Consider the following 22,939-nt stretch of genomic DNA (forward strand, 5'->3'; position numbering starts at 1 on the left):
GCCCAAAATCCAAGGCTGTGTTATTCATATAGTAACACATAGCTAGGAGTACAAGAAATGTGGCTAGTATCAATGGAGATGTGCTGCAAGTTATATAACACATTAGATTTTCAAAGATTTATAAGAAAAGGATATAAAATGCAACAGATATAAAATAGTAATTTTTCACATTAATTACATGAAATAATAAATGGTATATATAATAGGTTAAATAAAAATGCATTTAAAATGTATTTCTTCTGTTTTTCTCTACTTATTTAATGTGGCTATTAGAAAATATTGATTTATAAATGTGTCTCATATTTTTATTTCTTTTGTATATCACTAGTGTCCTCGCCATCTTGCTTCAGGCCATGTTAAATGAATTACCTACCTGTAACTTAAAAATGTATATTCCAGAATTATTTTTGAATAAGAAATACCTATAAAATTAGTATGGAATGTATCTTCCTGCCACCATTAATATTTACTGACTAAATTCAATCTGTCCCGAAATTTTAGGAATCAGCTTAACTAAAATTAGCTAAACCCTATTGGCTTTCCTTTTCCTGGTAGAGTGCATAAGGAACAGAGAACTGCCTGGATTCAAGATGTAGGTATCCTTGTAATAGGTTAAAACAGCTTTTTTACATCTTACAATTATCTCTTAGAGATTTGCTGAACACTTTTAATATAGCATTCATTTCTCTCAGCATGAATGATTGTTTATAATTTGTTACATTAAATATAGTTTTCACATTTTTAAAGATGAGGCAGGATGTGTTTTCAGACAATAAAATACTTGTGTCTTTATGGAATGTCTATTAATGTAAGCAGTGGGGAGCTTTACAAGAAATCTATCTTTTCTATTATATTGTTAAATACTGCAAAAGCAATATAAACTAAATTATAATTCAGTATAAAGGCTAACACTCTAAAATTGTAGCAGGATGTAATTATATTATCAATAAGCTTGTAAGATTAATTGAAAATGTAATTCTAAAATATATGTACAGTAGTATCACCAAATTTAGATGGTAGAGAATCAGAGTTTTGAGACAAAAATTCTCAAAAACAAATTTACACTACTCTTTAGTTCATTTTTTGGTACACTATAGATATTTATGTACAAAAATATCATTCTATAAGCTCATTCTTTATTGAATCAGTATATTTTATCTTGAAATATAACCTTAAAATATCTCAATTTTATAGTTAAGAAGCAAAATATTTAGATACATATAAGACAATATAAAGATAGATAAAGTAGTACAATAAAAATAGAACAAAAACTCAGAATGAGAAGCCTTGAGCTAGTTGCCAACTTTTAGATATTTAGTTTCTCCATTGTAGAATTTGGGGGGATAGGTGACCATAAAATTAAAAGGGCAAATGGAGACCATCTAAATGTACACAAAGCAAGCAACATGCCCCCTCACCCTTCTCCAGCAGTTGTGAAACAGTGGATTCCTGTATTAAGTTAAATGTATTTAGAATTTTATTATTTTAAAATCTATTTTCCACTTCCAAAATGAGTTGAGCATTCATCCCTCTCCCCTTTCTTTCTTTAGCTGTTTTCAAATGGTATCGGATGGAGGAACAAATAACATACCTTTTTTTCTTCCCTGATAATGAATAGTATGGACTGAATTGTGTCCCCCCAGATTTATAGTATGTGAAATCCTTATTCCCTGTGGGATGGTATTTGGAGATGGGGCCTTTGGGCAATAATTAGGTTTAGATGAGGTCATAAGGTGAAGTCCTCATGATGGGATTAATGCACTTCTAAGACCAGATCTCTCTCTCTCTCTCTCTCTCTCTCTCTCTCTCTCTCTCTCTCTCTCTCTGCTCTGCTGAAAATCCATGTGACAAGGTGGCTACGTATAAGCCAAGAAGAAAGTTCTCATCAGAAACCATTCATGCTGACACCCTGATCTCAGACTTACAACCTCCAGATTGTGAGAAAATATTTCTGATGTTTAAGCCACCCAGTGACTATGGTATTGTTTTTTTCAACCCAAGCTGACTAATTTACTGAATAACCCCTGATAGGATAGACAGGTGAAGAAGCTGAAGAGTTGCTACATTGGTACGTGGGGGAGAATTCTCTGTCATTGGGAGAAAATAATGGACATTTATGTCCAATTAATGAAATGAACATACTCTATTAAAGTTGAAATAAAAAAAATTAATTTATACAGCCACTAGATTTTTAAGAATATTTAAAATGTTTTTTTAATTATGATTTACATTTCATATTAGTTTGTATTAGTTTCAGGTGTACAGCATAGTGGTTAGATAATCATGCACTTTACAAAGTGCTCCCCCTCATATTTCCAGTATCCAACAAGCAGTATACATAGTTATTACAATACTAGAGGCCTGGTGCATGAAAATTTGTATACTGGAGTGGGGTCCCTCAGCTGGGCCTCCCCCTCTCACAGTCTGGGAGCCCTCAGGGGATGTCTTACTGATGACTTAGGCCCTCTCTCCACAAGGAGCAGGCCTAAGCCGCAGTCTGCCCTCCCACTGCAGGAGGCAACCCACTGATCAGGGGAAGGTGCCACCCCCATTACCCACTCATTGTTACTGCCACTGCCACCCCTACAGCTGTGAGGCCTGAGCCCCAGGCCTTGTAGCTGCGGCCCTTGCTGCCTTCTCTAGGCCCTCATAGCCACTGGGGCTCATGGTTGTCTGAACCCCGGCCTTGCAGCCACTGTGGCTTTGTCCATAAGGACGTCCGGAAAACGTCTGCTCTAATTAGCATATTATCCTTTTATTAGTATAGATTGTTTACCATATTTCCTATGTGGCACTTTATTTCTCCATGACTATTTTGTAGCTATCAATATGTACCTCTCAATTCCTTCACCTTTATCACCCAGTCCCCCAACCCCCCCACCCCTCTGGCAACCATTATTCTGTTCTTTGTAACTATGAGTGTATTCTTTTCTGTTTTGTTTGTACTGTTCTTTAGATCTCACTTATAGTGAAATCATATGGTATTTGTATTTTTCTAACTGAATTATTTTACTTAGAATAGTATCTTTTCTAGGTCAATTCATGCTATTGCAAATGGTAAGAATTCATTATTTTTTATAGCTAAGTAATGTTCCATTGCATATATATGCTACCACTTTTTATCCAATCATCTAATTATGGGCACTCAGATTATTTGCATAGCTTGACTAATGTAAATAATGTTGCAATGAACATACAGGTGCATATATTGCATATATTCTTTCAGATTAGTCTTTGGGTTTCTTTAAATACATACCCAGATGTGGAATCACTGAGTCATAAGGAATTCCATTTTTTATTTTTTATAAACCTTTAAACTCTTTTCCACCGTGGCTTCACTAATCTGCATCCCCACCAACAGTGCATGAGGGTTCCCTTTTCTCCACATCTTTGCCAATATTTGTCATTTGTGGATTTACTGATGATAGCCATTCTGACAAGTGCGAGATGATATCTCACTAAAGTTTTAATTTCCATTTCTCCAATGATTATTGATATTGAGCATCTTTTCATATGTCTATTGGTCACCTGTATGTAGTCTTTGGAGGAGTTCTATTCAGATTCTTTGCCCATTTTTAATTTTTTTTGTGTTGGGTTATATGACTTCGTTATAAATTTTAGATATTAATCCTTTATCAGAAGTATCATTGGAAAATATGTTCTACCATTCTCTGGGTTGACTTTTCATTTTGCTGATGGTTTCTTTTGCTGTGAATAAACTTTTTAATTTGATGTACTTCTGTTGGTTTATTTTTCCTATTGTTTCCCTTGCCTAAGATGATATATCAGCTATGAGAAATGTTTGAGATATTACTGCCTATTACATCTTCTCTGAGTTTTCTGGTTTTGAGTTTTAAATTTAGTCTTTAATCCATTTTGCATTTATTATGTTATATAGTGTAAGAAACTTGTCTAGTTCTTTTTATGCATGTATCTGGGTAATTTTTTTTTTATGGTGGTGGTAGGGTGGTGGTGGTGGTGGTGGTTGTGTGTGTGTTTTTTTGCAATTATCCCAACACCATGTACTGAATAGACTATCTCTACCCCATTGTATGTTCTTGCCTTCTTTATCAAATATTGACCATGTAGATGTGAGTTTATTTCTGGGCTCTCTAATTTGTTCCATTGATCTATATGTCTGCTTTTATGCTAGAACCATGCTGTTTGGATTACTATAACCTTGTAGTGTACTTTGGTTACAGGGTAGTGTGATTCCTCCGGCTTTGTCCTCAAGATTGCTGAGGTTATTCAGAGTCTTTGTGGTTTCATATAAATTTTTGGATTATGTGTTCTAGTTCTGTGAAATACATCATTGGTATCTTCATAGTAATTGCATTGAATCTATAGATTTCTTTGGTTAGTAGGTAGTTGATAGGTAGGTGGATAGATAGACAGATGATGAAAATGTTTTACTATTTTTTTTCTTACCTAGGAAAATTCTAGGCTACCAGGAATAGATATGAGCCCTAAAAAAATTAAAAAGAGCATTAAACCCCTCTAGAGTCAGACTTTCTTAAATGTTCTCATTTTATTATTTTTATGATGTCTTGCCAGTTCAGTCAAGTTTTTAAAATTATTTTTTAATATTTAACTAGATTTTTTAGGTGCTCTACAACCCAGGATTCTTTCCTTACATGGTTGTTCACCATATTTTCAGAAACACACACATACAGACCTATATTTTTTCAGCTGTTGTTTTCACTCAAAATGAAAACAGTATATTTGAGTTCCATGGATGAAAGTATGTATTCTAACAAATTAAATAACCTTCCTTATTGAACAGAAAAATAAATATGAAACCTGATACCACTCTTTGAGGAAATAAAATAGCAGAATGTTCATTCACCCAACACTTGGCACTCCTTATGTGCCAAGAATGAGTCTGGAACTAAAGGGTCTGGTAGCAAAAATAAGCAAAACTATTAGAATTCATGGAAATTACATTCTAGCCGGAGGAGGCTGACTAAATCAGAAAAGTAAAATAGACAATATGTCCTGATGCCTTAAATGTTAGAGATCCAAACAGAGCAGGTGAGGCACATGGGGCTGGAGGTACGGTTGCTACTGTGACAGGCTATTCAGGGATGTCCTCATTGATATGGAGACATTTGGATAAAGCCTAGAAGTAGTGAAGTGATGCCTGTGACATCTCAAGGAAAGAGCTTTCCAGACAAAGAGAACATGAAGTGAAAAGTTTCTGAATTGGACATATTAGTTTTGAAGTGCTTATTGAAAGTCTATACAGAAATGCTGATTAAGCAGTTGAATGTGAGCTGAAGTTCAAGGGAATAACCAACCAGGAGATATAAATTTGAAGTTATCAGAATATAAATGGTACTTAAAGCTGTGAATTACCAAAGGAATGAATATAGGTAGAGAAGAAATTCAAAAATTGATTGCCACGCCTCTTATGAGCGTTAGGGGCCCCAAGACTCCCAATGAGAGTTGTTTTTTGTTTTTGTTTTAATTGTTGGTTTAGAGGTGAACGGGTTGAATAGTGGTGCTCTACAAAACAAAACTTTAAAAAATATTTCAAAAGTTTCTGGGCCACATCTATCAGAGAATAAATATAGTATGGTGGAAGGAAAAGATGCCAGGGAATTGAGAAGCCAATGAGTAAGAGGGCTTATTTATTTGGATATCAAAATGACAAAGTTATTGTAAGACTAGTGCTAGAGAAAGTTGAAAGGGTCTGGGGACAAAAATGTTTAAGATATAAGAGAATGGATACAAATCAATAGATGGCTGTAAGAAGGAGAGGCAATGAAGGATATCATTTGATGACATGATATTCAAAGCCAGGAATTCAAAGGAAGAGGAAGGGAGATGGTCTGAAAACGGTATGAGGAATAAAGAGGTAACACCCACTCCCATCTCCAATGCCAGAGCTGTGAGGCATAGGAGAGAAGACCATCACCAACCACCCTGAAGAGCAGCAAAGGAAGAAATATCCTCGTAGTTAGGAGCAGGGCCCGGATATCTGTTAGACCATAAGGATGAAGAAAACCCTTAGAAGAGAGTAATGCTTTGAATTTTTGCTAGTCCCTGGTGATGAATTCAGGGAGAACAGTCCATGGGAGTCAGGAATGGGAAGGGTAAAAAGACATACAGAATTGTATCAAGAGTGAATGGGGTTTTGGTGATAAGAGGTGACCTGACATCCCAGGTGTCTTGTCGAGATTGATGGGTGACAGAATTAAAGAAAAATGCTTAAAGAGATTCATCCTAAGGGTCTCAAGGCTGTGAACTTGAAAAGTAAGAACAGGTAAAAAAAAAATTCTTGCCAAGACCAGAGTCTGTGGACCTATCTTCTTTTCTCCGATCCACAATTATGTATGAGAGGTTTTAATATCTGAGAAGCCATACAGGAAAAAGAAAAATTTCTAGCCGTTACATCCCTTTTGTTGAGGTCAGTTTCATTCTTTTCTTGAGGTTTCCAGGTGATGAAAGTAAAGTCCAGAAAATTAAAGGGTCTTGCACCAGGCCACAAGGAGAGCTCATCCTTATGTAGAGCAATGTGGGCTTCTTTGACACATCTACCTTCACTCAGAGCTTACTTTGGAAAAAGTCTGTTAAAGCATGTATGCCATGCTCCTAGTCCCTTAGAACGGGAGTGGGGAACCTTTTATTTTGCCAAGGGCCCCTTGGGTATTTCTAACATCATTCTCAGGCCATACAAAATTTTCAGCTTAAAAATTAGCCTGCTATATTTGGACAAACATTTAATTGACTCATCCCTAATGCCTTGGCAGGGCCAGACCAAATGATTGCTTGGGTCTTATATGGCCCATGGGCCAGACGTTCCCCACCCCTCCCTTAGAACCATAAAGATGGGGAGAAAGTTTTCAAATTACTAGTAAAAGGGGCTCTTGAGTAATACAAGTTAAAGAGTAAGCTTCCGAATTTATTGAACTATGGGGGTAAACAGGTAGATTCAAGGTCTGAAACACAATGCCTGCCATAACAATGGCAAAAACAGCTGAAACCTGGGAAAGCCACAGTGATTGTGTTATACAATAACAAAAACCTCACTTCCAGAGTTTAAGCTGTGATAGTGTAAGTCAGTGTGTCTTGTGCTGCTGGTAATATTCCCTTTAGGATAGGTTCAAAACTAGACCACCATCACCAGATTTTTTATTATGATTTATAGTTTATACCTAGAGAATTATAGCTAATAATTATAACTCAACTTTATTCAACATCAGGATATATATTACATACTTTATGAGCATTATCTAAAAACTTTGAGGTTGGTATTGTTATTATTCCCTATTGAACTAATAAATCAATGGGTGATTAACTTGTATACATTACATGAAAACTGGCAGAAACTCTAACCTCAATGGAGTAACTAAAATAATTCCAGTGCCTTCACTCTTAATCACTGTTATATGATTTTAAAAGGCAAGGCTTCAAGCAGTGCAAGACATATACATTTATATATAACTAGTGGCCCAGTGCATGAAATTCATGTGCATGGGGGGGAGAGGGGAAAGGTGTCCCTCAGCCCAGCCTGCACCCTCTCCAATCTGGGACTCCTCAGGAGATAACCAGCTGTGGGCTATCCCTCTCACAATCCAGAACTGCTGGCTCCTAACCACTGGCCTGCCAGCCTGATTGCCTCTAACTGCTTCCCTGCCTGCTTGATTGCCCTTATCCACCTCTGCTTCAGCTCACATCAGGGACCCAGAATTCCCTTCTTCTGCTGATCACAGCCATCTGGGATCCAGGCTTTCCTCCCTCTGGTCAGTCATAGACGCCCAGGCCAGCTACAGCCACAGGGAATGGTGGTCAGGTGGCTTTTCCTGGGCTATAGCTGCAAGTGCTGGTGCCCAGGACTGCAGAGTGGGCGGCTTCTCCATCTCCTGAGCCACAGACAGCCTCAGGTGCTGGGACCCGGTGTCTCTGTCACCCCCAGGATATGGGGCAGGCAGACATGAAGCTTCTGTTGCTGGCTGCAGCCTGGAATAATGGGGCAGGCAGCTTCTTGGTCTCCATGGCTGCAGCCAGCCTCAGATGCTGGCACCTAACTTCTCCAACTTCCACAGGCCTGGAGAGGCTGGAGGGTAAGGCTGCTGCCATCTTTTCAGGTTAATTTGCATACTCACTCTGATTGGCTTTTAGGTATAGCAGAGTGATGGTAATTTGCATGTTTCTCTTTTATTAGTGTAGATGTATAGATTCATATAATGATATATAATGTACATCTACACATATAAAACCTTAATATGCAAATAGACTGAATGGCAGAACAATTGAACAAAGAAACTAGTAACTATGACATGTGCTGACCACCAGTAGTCGCATGCAGAACATGGTGGACGTCGGCAGCAGGTGGCAGAGCTCAGAACATGGAAGGTGTCAGCCGAGGAAGAATGGTGGAGCAAGTGAACAGGGGCACCAGACCGAGGCAGGATGCTGTCATCTGGGCATGACCCTGGTGGTTACTGAAAATGCTTTGCTCCCACGTGCTGCCTTCTCACCTGGTGCTTGCATCTGCTGCCCATGCCAGAGCTGCCTCTCACACCTGATGCCGACGCCCAGCGTCAGCTCTGATCGCTCAGTGCCAAAAAGAGGGTGAGAGTGACAGCTGCCAGGCCCGATCACCCCTCAGGACTTCTCCACCTCCCCCTGCTCCTAAGGGGCGATCAGGGCCGGCAGCTGCCACTTGCACCCACTACCCACATTGGCCCTGCTCGCACCTGCTGCTGGCACCAGCCCCTATCACTCACACACACTGATGGCACCAGCCCCAATCACTCCATGCTGTCAGCAGGTATGAGCCAGGTGAGTGCCATCAGTGCATTGGGAGCAGTGGTGGCAGGAGTGGTGCTGCCCGCAGACATTGGTCTGGGGGCTGAAGCAGGAGGGGCTGGGCATGGGCACAGAGGATGGGCCAAGACCCTCTCCTGTGCCCACCACAGCCTTAAAGCCCACAGTTCCTTTCAAGGTGCCTGAATTCACACACTGGACCCCTAGTTTTATATATAACTAGAGGCCTGCTGCATGGAATTTGTACACTCAGGGGGACGTCCCTCAGCCTGGCCTGCGCCCTCTCACAGTCTGGGAGCACTTGGGGAATGTCTCACTGACAGCTTAGGAACAAGTTCTGCAGGTGGAGAGCAGGCCTAAGCTGGCAGTCAGACATCCTTAGCCCTACCACAAAGGTGGAGAGTCTCCCACCACCACTGCTGTGCTCGCCAGCTATGAGCCCAGCTTCTGGCTGAGCAGCACTCTCCCTGTGGGAGCCAGCTCCTGCATTGAGGGGGATTGGGCTGAAAGCAGTTCTCCGACATCCTCCGAGTAGTCCTAGAGAGGGCACAGGCCAGGCCACAAGACCCCAACAGTGCATGATTGGGGCCAGGAAGGAATGCAGGAGGTTGGCCAGCCAGGGAAGGACCACAAGAGGGCTCCAGGGCATATCTGGCCCATCTCACTCAGTCCTGATTGGCCAGACCCCAGCAGCAAGCTAACCTACAAATCAGAACATCTGCTCCCTGGTGGTCAGTGCATGTCATCGCAAGCGATTGAGCACCCTTAGCATATCCTTAACATATTACACTTTTATTGGTTGGACAGACAGACGACCAAGCACTTAGCAAATTAGGCTTTAATTATACAGGATGACATATAAGTCAAATGGACAGAAATAATGACTTTGCCTTAATTCCTACATTCTAATTGCCTTTCCTTTTTCATTTAGTAAGAATTATTTATTTATTTTTTATTTTTAAACGGGCAATTTTTATTTAAGAGCCAGTAAATTACCAGACATCCCAGAGGAAACCACCAGGTCTACATTTCCTCAAAATTTCATTCTATTACTAAGTACATTCTATTACTAAGTATGCCTCAGTGACTGTCTCAGACATTCAGTGAAGCTGTAACTTACTAAACAGAGTTCTAATAATAATGTGAAGAAAAAGCCCTGTTGTGCAAATTTTTAGACAATAGCCTTAAAATGAACTAAAAAATTAATAAGCACATAAAAATTATTCCTTAGTTTTCACCCAAGGCGCAAAGTCAGGACCACACCAAGGTTACTTAAAAAGAAAATCCACACATTTCACATTTTACTAATAACCTACATAAATAAATTGCTGGTCACAAGCCTTCAGATATTTCTGCCCTTATTTTAAAAATATGTTCCAATTATGAAAAGAAGTGGTTTGGCTGAAAACAAGACAAAATAAAACAAAAACCTCACATACCACAAAGCAGTGATGAAATTCCCACTCTTATTTGATTAAAAATACATTTCATTTTAAGGGGGAAAAAGAATAGCTACCCTATAGCATATGGAAATAAAGATTTTTATTGCAATTTTTTTACACTTTCAGCATGTTCAACCTTCCAACTCCCCAGGAAGTTATATGAGTACTAAGAGACATATCATAAAACTAATAATCTGCCCAACAATTTGATTTTAAAGCACATAAACTAAGCTGCATAACATTTTTTGTATTTTAATGGTATATCTGCAGTCTACATAAAATTAGTAAACAAGAACTAAAAGTTACTGGCTAGTCCTATTGTTTTGTATGTTAATATTTTTTACTGTTACTAGAGGCCTGGTGCAGAAAATTCATGCATGGGGGAGTGGAGGGAGTCCCCTCCACACAGCCTGTACCCTCTTCAATCTGGAACCCCTTGAGGGATATCTGCCAGTTTAGGCCCAATCCCTGGTCCTCCCAAAAACCTGCTTGTTCAGTCTTTTGGTCGTCCCTCACTAATGCCCCTGCCATCTTGTGAGGGTGTGAAGGTCAATTTGCATATTACCTCTTTATTATATAGGATTATAGGATTTTACTTTTCCCATTTATTTTCTTTTAGCAGTTATAATATTTTTGTCTAATATGCAGAAACAGACACACAGATACATAAAAAATTATATTCCACTTAAGTGGATTTTTCTTTTAATTTACCTTTACTCATTAATTCATTAAACTAATGTTTATTAATGCCTAATATGAGCCATTTACTTATCACTGTGATAAGTAGGAGTCTTCAGTTTATATGAAGCTATGGTTCTATTAGTAAATATTTCAGCAGAAAAGTTTTGTACATATACAATTACTAGAAAATTTCAAAACATATCTTATCTGTGACTTCCCATTCTTCCAGCCTTCCTCTCATAATTTAATGGGGATTCATTCTCAACGCATATTTTAGAAAGGCCTTTACCTTTTCTTTAGCATTAAGCAAATATTGGTCAAGCCCCTGCCGAGTAAGCTCTGAGTATATGGGAAAATAAGGCTTAAATCAATTTATATATTCTGATTAAAACCATGAGAATTCCTGAACTTCTCAATAAGCTAAGAAATTCCTCCATAAAGGAAAGACACCCGCAATTTATCTTAAATCAGGCGTCTTCAAACTACGGCCCTCGGGCCACATGCGGCCCGCAGAGGAGTCTGATCCAGCCCGCCAGGTTTTTTGGGCAGTGAGCGCAGCCGAGGTGTTACAGTAGGAATTAGTAGTTCATATAGTCCGGCCCTCCAGCTCTCTGAGGGACCGTGATCTGGCCCCCACTTTAAAAAGTTTGAGGACCCCTGTCTTAAATGGATGGTTTTTTAAATCAGGTTCCCATCAACTTTTAGGATGATCCTGGATAAATTATAAATGTCACAGATTTAGTAGGACTTTCACTTATGAGGTAGTTAAGGGCTGTAAGTCCCAGCTTTCAGGGTTGTCAGATTTCAAGGTTATTACCTATTAAAACAAATCTATCCATTAAACCTATGCTTTATGAAGAATTTTTTACAGCATTTACTTCTTCACATATGCATTCAATTCTAGACTCAACTGAGACCCATGCATTATTCTACTACCTCAGGGCCTCAAATTATCTGATCAAGCCTTAAAATAATTTAAGCTATGGAGCAACATAATATCTATCCTATATAATCCTATGTAATAAAAGCCTAGTATGCTAAGTGTCCAATCAACCAGTTGGCTATTTAACCAATCAAAGTGTAGTATGCTAATGATATGCTAAGGCCACTCAATCGCTCACTATAATGTGCACTGACCAGTAGGGGGCAGATGCTCTGGCTGGTAGGTTAGCTTACTGCTGGAATCTGGCCGATTGGGGACTAAGTTAGACAGGACAGACATGCCCTAGAGCCCTCCAGCAGTCCCTCCCTGGCTGGCCAAACCTCCCGCATCCTTCCCCAGCCCCAATTGTGCACTGGTGAAGTCCCTTGCCCTCTCGCATTCAGGACCCCTCAGGGGATGTTGGAGAGTTGGTTTCAGCTAGATCCCACAAGCCAAGAGACCCCACTGGTACAAAAATTCATGTGCCAGGTCTCTAGTAAAGGATAATATGCAAATCAATCAAACTGCGCAACAACCAGGAAGCAGGCCTAAACCAGCAGTTGGACATCGCCTGAGGGCAAAGGCTGGGCTGAAGGACCACCCTGCTCCCAGTGCATGAAGAATGTCATATATTGGGCCTCTAGACTAGTATATATATATATATATATATATATATATATATATATATATATATCCCTAAGCAAGCAAATGACTGAACAACCAAATGACCAAACAGTAAACAACAAACAACTGGTCAACCGGTTGACCGGTCACTATGATGCACACCGACCATCAGGGGGCAGACATTCGATGCAGGAGCTTCCCTCTGGTGGTCAGTGTGCTCTCACAGCCAACATCCCATGATTCCGTCCCCTGGCTGGCCAGCCCCAATGGCCCTGATCAGGCCGAGTAACCTGCCGTGGCCCCTCCCCTTGGCCAATTTCCCATGGCCCCGATTGGCCCCAATCACCAGCCAAGCTGAGGGACCCCACCGATGGACGGATTTGTGCACTAGGCCTCTAGTAGAAAATATTAATCTGTTGTATCTGTTTAAGATTATAATATTATATTCACAAATATATTAATAGATTGGGGGGAAATTGGTTAGATTAATGAAAATGTGTTTCATGAGCCTCCACTTGATGCTGAAATCCCTTCTATAATAATCCAAATAAATCAAGGCTGGTAAATTTATAGTTGCATAAGATAATTTTATGTAAAAGCGACTTGATAACCCAAGGAGGCACTCATTTGGAAATTTTTCAAAATTTTCTCCCAAAATTAATCAAGAGTTTTTTTCTTAACAACAGCCTGAAGCTTAAGTACGAGTCATAAGTTTAAAAGAAGGAAGAATACACAAAATAGTTTCTTTGAATCAAAAGTCCCTAGGTCTTCAAGTAGCTCACCAAGTTCCAAAGAGTATTCTCAATCACATTTCAGGAATTTTAAAGAATCATCTATATTTTCTTTTAAAGAATTGTGTGGTTTAAAAAAATGCATAGTTTAACTATTGAGAAACTTTAAAATTTATTTTAAAAAATGCATCCTTATAATTTCCTAACAGTTTCAAAATTCATACTCATCAAAAAGCCCAATTTCTGAAGTTGGAAAAAGGAGCTAATAAATTATTAGTAGCTATTTCTGAAATCTCTTTTTGACACAGTATTTGAAATGAGATATAAATGAAATGATTGTTCACTTTGCATTTTAAATGAATGCAAAATAATGAAAATCACTGCTACCCACACTTATCCAATGAGACTCACCGCCCTCTTTTGGAAGCCACGTGGAAGAGCGGGCTCTGAGTGCTGTGGACGAACCAAATTTGATGTTGGGGAAGATCTGTGAGTCCAACATTCTGTTTTAGAAACATAAAGGTAGAGTTTCGAGTTATTTAATAGTCCCTGTTTAGAAATGCAAACTTTCCATTTTCTTATGTATTTTTAAACTACATAATTCTTTCAAAGAAAATATAGATGATTCTTTAAACATATAGTTGGCATTCATTAAATAGTAAATAAATGACTAACTTATAAGACCCATTAGTCTAGTCTAGTAGTTGGCAAACTGCGGCTCGCGAGCCACATGCGGCTCTTTGGCCCCTTGAGTGTGGCTCTTGCATAAAATACCATGGCCTGGGCGAGTCTATTTTGAAGAAGTGGCGTTAGAAGAAGTTTAAGTTTAAAAAATCTGGCTATCAAAAGAAATTTCAGTAGTTTTACTGTTGATATTTGGCTCTGTTGACTAATGAGTTTGCCGACCACTGGTCTAGTCATCACTCATGTGGTCACACTCATGCTGGTGAAGATCTGAAGTACCTCTAATATAACAAAGTCACATTGCCAAGGGAAAATATAAGAAGTCGAATAAGTAATTATTCAGACAATTTTGTACAACTCCATTTGAGATTCTAGAATTTATTTGTATGCCACCAAGAACTGGGCCAAGATAAACTAATTAGTCATAGTTTGTTTTGCTTTCTTCTAGCTGATTCATGGTTAAAGGTTTTTTAAAACCCTGAGCCAAAGCTCCAAATTAGAACTACTAACTGCATGTTTAAAAAATTATTCCCTATTAATGAAAGATTCTAAAGGTGGACCATAATTCTTCCTCTTAAGCAAAATATTTTACAAACATTAAATTGAAATGATAGAGCTGTGGACTCAATCCCCAGTGTGGGACTTGCAAGAGGCATCTGATCAATAATTCTCTCTCATCATTGATATTTCTATCTCTCTCCCTCTCCCTTTCCTCTCTGAAATCAATAAAAAATATATTTTAAAAATGTAGATGTTGCCGAAACCGGTTTGGCTCAGTGGTAGATGTTGCCGAAACCGGTTTGGCTCTGAGGACTGAAAGGTCCCAGGTTTGATTTGGGTCAAGGGCATGTACATTGGTTGCGGGCACATCCCCGGTAGGGGGTGTGCAAGAGGCAGCTAGTCGATGTTTCTCTCTCATCGATGTTTCTAGCTCTCTATCCCTCTCCCTTCCTCTCTGTAAAAAATCAAAATATATTTTTAAAAATGTATATGTTATATTTCAAATGCACCAAATATTATCAACTGAAAAATGCTCTTTAATAAATGAGTGAGTAGCAAATGAATTTCCTTAGTGGAAAATCAACCTTTAGAATATACTCCCATTTATCATTATTGTCATAAAAAGAGTATGTTAATGTATGATATTAATTTTTGAAGTTAAAATTCAAAGGTACTTTAAAGAATTTCACTTCCTTGAACTTAAGTTTTTAAAAAGCAGAAGTATTGCCCTGATCGGTCTGCCTGTGGACTGAAGGGTCCCAGGTTCAATTCTGGTCAAAGGCGTGTACCTTGGTTGAGGGCACATCCCCAGTAAGTGGGGTGCAAGAGCCAGCTGATTGATGTTTCTCTCTCACCAATGTTTCTGACTATCCCCCTCCCTTCCTCTCTGTAAAAAAATCAATAAAATATATATTTTTTAAAGCAGAAGTATTTAATTTTGTTTTCCCTCTGCAAGTCAGACATAGATAATTTGGGGAAAATGAAATAAATCATACATTTAAAAGATTCTATCCTAGTTCTTCATGTATTATTCAAAGAAATTTCTTTCATTGGACTAATATTTTTATGGCCTACCTAACATGTTAAAAAATAGTATTTTTCAAGGCATCTTCAGGGGAATTATAAGAAGTTTACATACAACTGCTCTCATAGGGTCCATTTGTCTTGAACAGGAACTTTTTTTTATTTACTTTAAACCCCTGGGCACTAGGTTTTGGTTGTTGTTTTGTTTTTGTTTTAAATCTTTATTGTTGAAAGTATTACAGATGTCCCTCTTTTGTCCCCATTACCCTTTCGAACCCACACCCATCCCAGGCCTTCACCACACTATTGCTGTGTCCATGGGTTATGCATATAGGCATACAAATTCTTTGGTTAATCTCTTCCCACCCACCCCCACTTTCTCTCTGAGTTTCAATGGTCTGTTCCATGATTCTATGTCCCTGAATTTAGTTGGTTCATCATCTTATATTGTTCTTTAGATTCCACATGTGACTGAGATCAAGCCAAAGTTGTTTTTCTCTGACTGGCTTATTTCACTTTGCATAATATTCTCCAGGTCTCTCCATGCTATCCCAAAGGGTAAGAGGGTAAGAGATGCTTTTTTTTTTTTTTTTTTTTTTACCACTGTATAGTATTCCCTGGTGTAAATGTACCACAGCATTTGAGTGTCACAAACAGCTGGTCAATTGATGTTAATTAGCCCCAGAGCCTAGCCCTGCACTGTTAACAATCCCACCTGACTTCCTGACTAATTCCATTTTCTTTTCTGTTGCTAAGTTTCCTTATCTTGATTATGTGGAAAACTATTGTATAATAATAAAAGCATAATATGCTAATTGTCCCATCCAGACAATTTTTCAGATGAAGCCGGGGCTACAGAGGAAGCACAAGTCCTGGGTGCCTGACGGCAGCCGGAGGGAAGCCCGGGTCCTGGGTGCCAGAGGGAAGCTGGTGCCGGAAGCCAGGGAAAGGAAGGCCTACTTTTGCATGAATTTCACGCATCAGGCCTCTAGTATTTCAATAAAAATTTCAGTGTAATAGCATTTTATCTGTCTATTTAAGCAAAGGTTTTTAAAAACCCTGAGCTATAATGTCCCAAAACAATTATTTCTTTCCTTTCGCATTTCCACCACACTTCTAATATTAATAAAATGATGCTAACTGCTAAGGAAACAAGCTAGTGTCTTAAGGTAGCTAGAAATCTGGGTGGATTTAAGTTCAGGCATATGTGCCCCATGCTGTGTGTCATTGGAAGTATAGGCACTCGCTCTTAATTCATAGGGGTTGATCTTCCTCATTAAGCAAGACATGTTTTCATTAAAAATAGGGCATTTGGTGTAGAGAGACTTTATCTTCTACCAGTTACAGAAAAAATAATAATCATTTGGTAGATATTCAACTTTCTTAAGACATTGGGAAAACATTATAAATAAACACATTTCTTGTTAACAAGTATCCACTTGTCCCTAAGTCATTATTCTTCTTTGAGTTATTGGCCCCAAATACTAGTAAATATACTGAAAATAGTAAGTTTTCAAATTATTTAATGTTTCTAGTTATTAAAATCTTACTTGAAATTCTAACCTATATTTTTAATCCCCACCTGAGGTCATGTTTCCCACTAATTTTTAGGGAGAGAGAGAGAAACATCAATGTGAGAGAACATCAATCAGTTGCCTCCTGTATGTACTCTACCAGGGATCAAACCTTTTAGTATATGAGATGACATTCCAACCAACTAAGCCACACCAGCTAGACTGAAGTTCTAAACTATTTGGTTAAATTGCTATATTAACTCTCTTTTAACAGTTACCACTTGCTATACCAACCTGGGCCTTGAGTTAAAGCAGAAAGAACATTTTTATAAACCGGTACATTTCCAGTAGAATCATTTTGGTCCTTTGCAATTAATATCTTATCATGGACAAAAACAAAACCTCAGTATTAAAACTCTACATATATCCCACTCTTCCAAACTTAAGTATCTTATTATGCATTAGCCAAGAGGATCTTCTAGGATTAAGCACAGTTTGCAGCAATAAATATTGGAAGATCAATTGATATTCTGTATTGCCATGGCAACATTTTCTCAAATTTCTCTTAGTTATAACTGTGCTAATCACTCCATATTTCTGATCATGTCATAATAATAATGTAAAACAAGGCTCTGAAAAAGAAAAACATTTTAACAGAGCAGTATTTACATCCTACAAGTATAAATGTTCCTACAAAATTGTCAAAAGGCCTTTAGAAGGTCAACCTATAGCTTTAGGGCCAATAATTGTATATATGATTGTAAAATTATCTTGAAGAAGATGATGCTATTTAGTCGGATAATTTAGCAAAGTAACTGACCCATCTCCCTACTCCTTTGGAAAACGGAAGCAATACTCAAAATGTCGGCTTTCTAACTGGGTTTTGTAGGATGAGATTAAACTTCTGTTAGAAAGGAACAACTTGAAATTATTAAATTAAAAATTAAATTAAAAAATAAAAAGTTTTAACTTAACTCTGTTCCGTAATTGTTGCAGATGAGCTATTAAAACCCCAAACTTCTGTAATATTATCATAAAATATGGCATTTTTCTCAAGAAAACCACAAATTGGATTTGAGCTTATGCACTGTAAAACCCAGATGGTTTGCTTAGCTATTCACACATCCTCCAGTTCAAAAGTTAATTGAACTAAAAAATAAAATTTTGATAATTGATATGCTTTGAGGGACTCAAGCAGAAGGATAAATTAGCCTCACGCATGGGATGTTAATAAACTTGAGAGACCACAAGAATTGGGCAGGGAACATTGGCAAAGTAGAATAAAATTATGTTTTCTATAGGTTAGCTTATTACACATTACCTGGGCTTTCCATGGTACTTCTGCTTTTCTTTCTCCATTTTCTTGCCCACTGATTCAATATTAGTCACTATTTTGCCCAGTTGAACTTGCTCTGGAATTAAAAAAAAAAAAAAAGCTTTACAGTAATTGTATACCATTTGTTTTCAAGTTGTAAGTGCATTTTTTCAAATTAAATTGCAAATCACAGTTTTTTTTAATAACAAGTAATACAATATTTTTCAAAAAAAATTACTAACACAGAGGTGCTCTAAAAACACATTTGAGTGGGTTTCTTAGGCCCGTGCTCCTCAGATGTTTTGCAATTACTAAAATTTAGTACTGAGAGCATAGAGTAAATGAGCTACATACATCAGGAAAGAGCAAGCTCTCCGAGAAATGTCTGCAGCAGCACAGCAGACTCCCAATGGATACAAACAGCCTCGTTTACACGTATCAGCATTATTATCATCCCAATCATCATAAGGCACAGTTTTTATAGGCGAGCCTGATATTTTAAAATAATTTAGCAACCACTAGTTAATGCAAATAGGAACACTGAGTGCTCCAGAAATATCATCCATTTGATAGGAAGACTAAAATCCGGAAAAGACAAAGATTCTGCTTTTTTAAAAAGAAAAATCTAGTCCTTGCAATCCAAAGAGAAAATTACATGAGCATTTCCAAAACACCTACTATTACTTTCCATTCTGTACAGGCAATGGGACTTAGGTATAGTTTGAAACATTACAACAAAATCTGGTCATATATCAAGCACCTTCTAGCTACTAGCCCAGGTCTATTAACGATAAAATATATAAGATGAAACCCTCTGGTTTAGAATTATGTACAAACTAGTGGTGTCTCAATGCTAACTGACAGAAAAGCACAGTCAACTATGTAATTACATACTTGAGATTAAAAGCATAGAACATGGAATATAAAAATGTTGGGGAAATGAAGAACAGAAAGTCAATATTTGCTGACTCATAATTTACCATGGGTGTTAGATAGTATTTCCTATGAATCATTTTATACTTAAGCCTTACAGCTGTTTCAGGTTTGTTTGTTTTGTTGTTGAATCATGATTAATTCCTTTTACACATGAGGAAAGCAGATTACTTGTGATATGGTAATTCAAAAGATGCAGAGCCAGGGAACAAACCTGCATCTCTTCATCACTTTGTTCTACTGCCCCCAGAGCTCATGGAGCCTCAGGTACCTCATGAGGGAAAAAGGATCTTGTCTGCCTTGCTTACTTTTGAGGATAACTATAGAGCTCAAAAGACACCCTTTATTTCAAGATGCATGGTAGGTTGAGAGATGTCATATTGTATTAAGGTGAAGAAGTGAAAGAATTTATAAGTTTGAGTCTTAAAAATAGAAATACTTAAAAATAGTTGTCACATGCAAAGTGTGCTGATTGCTGTATCATACTTTATTCTCACAACCACCATCACCCCCTAAGTTAGGTAATATTTTTACCTCTCTTTTACAGATGAGGAAACTGAAGCAAAAAACAGAGGTTGACTTTCCCGAGGTTAATACATACAGCTAGCCAGTAGGTAGAGTCAATATCCAAACCCAGGCAGTCCATTCTGGGAGACTGCATCCCCAATCATAATAATACTCAATATTCCCCGAGGCCATGGAATCCAGTTTACAACTGAGGTATGTGCCCTAGACCAGAATTGAACCTGTGACCTTTCAGTTCTTGGGCTGATGCTCTATTCACTGAGCCAAGCTGGGCTAGGGCTTGTACATTTTTATAGTCTCTAGTTCATTCATATATTTATACTTTTACTTTTTAAACATATTATGCATACTTATCTTCTATCCTATATCAAAAAATACTAATGTCTATGGTCTTTGTAAACCTAGTTTCATTTTGGGGGAGCTGAAAGGATATGTCTCTCACTCACAGTGGCTGATTTCTTTTTTTATTTTTTTCAAATTGTAAACTCACTCCATAAGAATGGAAAGTATTTGCAAGCTGGGATTAAGATCTATTTCTCAAGAAAATTTTCCTTCAGGCAGTTAAGAAAACTTTCAACTCATAACAACATTAAACTTCTCTCTCACTTAGGGATTTTTGAGATACCAGCAATATGGATTCTGCGCTTATTTGTGGTTATCCTAATATATAGAGCCAGGGTTCATCATGTCCAATACAACTGAATTGATGACCAAACACCAGGCTGTGTGTGCAGCAGGCTTGGGTGGATGGGGACTGGCAAGCGGGCTGAACTGCTGACCTCTCAGTCCCTCCTGACTCACAAGAGCCCTGACTGCCACCGCCAAGGTGGGTGCGATGCAATTGGTCAGGTGGCCCTGCCATCACCCCACAATTGCCCTGAAGAGAGAGGCCCAGGCCACTGGCTGGGGGGGGGGGGGGGGGGGGTGCTCTGTGATAGCCCCACAGAAGCAGGCCCAAGCTACCTGGTTGACAGCAGTGGGTGGGGCCTCCCTTTGCAGGGGACAATCAGTCACGGGGCTCCCAGACTGAGAGAGGGCACAGGCTAGATTGAAGGATCCTCCCCACCCCAAATTGCATGAATTTTGTGCACCAGGCCTCTAGTCTACATATATAAAACCCTAAGCGACCAGTCAACCATTTGACCATTCTCTATGATGTGTACTGACCACCAGGGGGCAAATGCTCGACACAGGAGCTGCCCTCTGGTGGTCAGTGTGTTTCCACAACAGGAGCTCTGCTCAGCTGACTGACAGGTACAAGAAACCAGGCTCACTGCTGGTTTCTTGTGCAGCTGCGGTGGCACCAGCCTCTCCTGCCTCTGTGGCAGTGTTACCAAGAGGCGGGTGGTGGCAGCACACGCAGCAGGGCAGGGATGAGGAGTGGTGTGATGTCCAGCCCAGGCTCAGGCTCCTCATCGGCTGCCTGCTGCTTCACACACTACTACTTCCCCAAAGGGTCCCAGATTGGGAGAGGGCACAGGCCAGGCCAAGGGACTCCACCAGCTCACAAATCCATGCACTGAGCCTCTAGTACATTGTAAGAGAAAACTTTTTTTTTTCTCATCTCTCAGAGCCAAGACTAAGAAACTCAAGTTTCTTTGCCATTCCTTCTTACAAAGCAAGACTTTTTATTTTCTTCCTCAGTCTTTCATTGATACATCATCTTTTGGGGAGATTCAAATTTGGGGAGTCTCTGTATTTCCATCTTGCACATGTCATAGTATTTATTTTGTGCCTTGCTCATGCAAAGAAAATGAAAGCTCAAGGCTACCAGATATATGCAGAAACTGTCAGCAACAGGAGCTGGGATCTTCCCTAAATCTTTACATTTGTTCATTATTGGTGTTTTTGTTTTTGTTTTCCATTTTGGATTTTTCAGGTGCTCTACAAAAATGTGTTGAATAAAGAAATGTCTTTCCCTTGTTTTGCTACCCATCCACATTTTAATACTCGACTCAGGAAATGCTATTGGTCGTCAAAACAGTGAAATGATTTGCCATACTCATAATATCTAACACACTCATTAAACATTTGTTATATGAATCAATAAATAAAATATTTAACACTTTTTATTCAGTTACACAACATTTTTAATATCACTACTTACTATATGTTTGCCATTCCTCCTTCAATTGACCCCCATTGTTGCCCCAATCATCACAATAAATCCTTATATTTCCCCTTTTCAAAAAAAAGGGGGGGGGGGTCTAATACAGGTGGCTAAAAGCAGCCAATCTTAAATAGTTAAATTGGACCAATTTAAGTTACTTGAAGCTAGTTTTTTTTTTAGAATTTAGAGGGTTGTTTTTTTTAATATTCATGGTATACATTATTATATTAGTTTCAGATGTATAATATAGGGATTTAACATTTACCTGGCTTATAATGTTATCATCTAAGTCTAATAATCATCTGTCACTGTGCAAACTTGTCACAATATTATTGACTACATTTCCCTTAACCTTTTCACCCACCCCGTAACCCCCTCTTCTCTGGAAACCACCAATTTGATCTTCATTTCTATCAGTCTGTTTTTGTTTTATTTTATTTACAATATTTGTTTGCTTTTTTAGATTCCACATGTAAATGAAACCATATGGTATTAGTCTTCATCTGAGTTTCACTTAATACCTAGAGGGTATTATGCTAAGGAGAATTTAGAGTTTTAAGAATTCAGAAATTGGATACCATAAAAGGGAGTATGTTCCCTATCACAGGTGTTTCCTGGCATTGATTTTATCAGAACTTTCTGGAGAACATTATTTTATACCATACAAATAGTTGGGCTAGAAGAGCAATAGCTCTCTTATCCACAGACACTTGATGATACTATAAAAGACCCTCACATAGGCTAAATCCAGATCTTTTACCTTCAAAACATAAGAATTAAATTTATATATTGAAGTTATTACAAAATACTTTCTTTTTATGACCCACTATTTAAATTATATTCTATTTCTTATGAAGTAATTATAACAAAATTTAAAACTTAATATTTCAAATTTATAGACAGATTCATTAGTCAAGAATGACAGATGGCAATTTACTGACATTTCACATTCTAGTGTGTGGGCTGAGTGGATGTCATATGATTTTCTACTCTTAAAATTTCCAACACATGTGTGTTATATAGAATGCCAACTCCTCACTAGATTGTGAACTCTTTTGTGGTCTCTTAAGGACAAGGATTGTGTTTTTATCCACCATCCACTTATCTATTCAACAAATATTTACCAAATGCCTATAAGGTGACGGACAGTCTGCTAGGCCCC

The 22,939-nt window shown here is 38.3% G+C and overlaps 1 long non-coding RNA gene across 1 annotated transcript; it reads right to left on the bottom strand.

The window, feature by feature from the left end:
* Positions 1–2,211: 2,211 nt before the first annotated feature.
* Positions 2,212–22,123, bottom strand: LOC118711628. Its single transcript, XR_004985763.1, has 3 exons — positions 22,103–22,123; positions 2,777–2,784; positions 2,212–2,353 (listed from the first exon to the last, which is right to left on the bottom strand). It is a non-coding gene; the product is annotated as an uncharacterized LOC118711628 (long non-coding RNA).
* Positions 22,124–22,939: the final 816 nt, after the last annotated feature.

This window comes from Pipistrellus kuhlii, unplaced genomic scaffold (assembly GCF_014108245.1).
Source record: "Pipistrellus kuhlii isolate mPipKuh1 unplaced genomic scaffold, mPipKuh1.p scaffold_m20_p_8, whole genome shotgun sequence".
Classification (NCBI taxonomy): Eukaryota; Metazoa; Chordata; class Mammalia; order Chiroptera; family Vespertilionidae; genus Pipistrellus; species Pipistrellus kuhlii.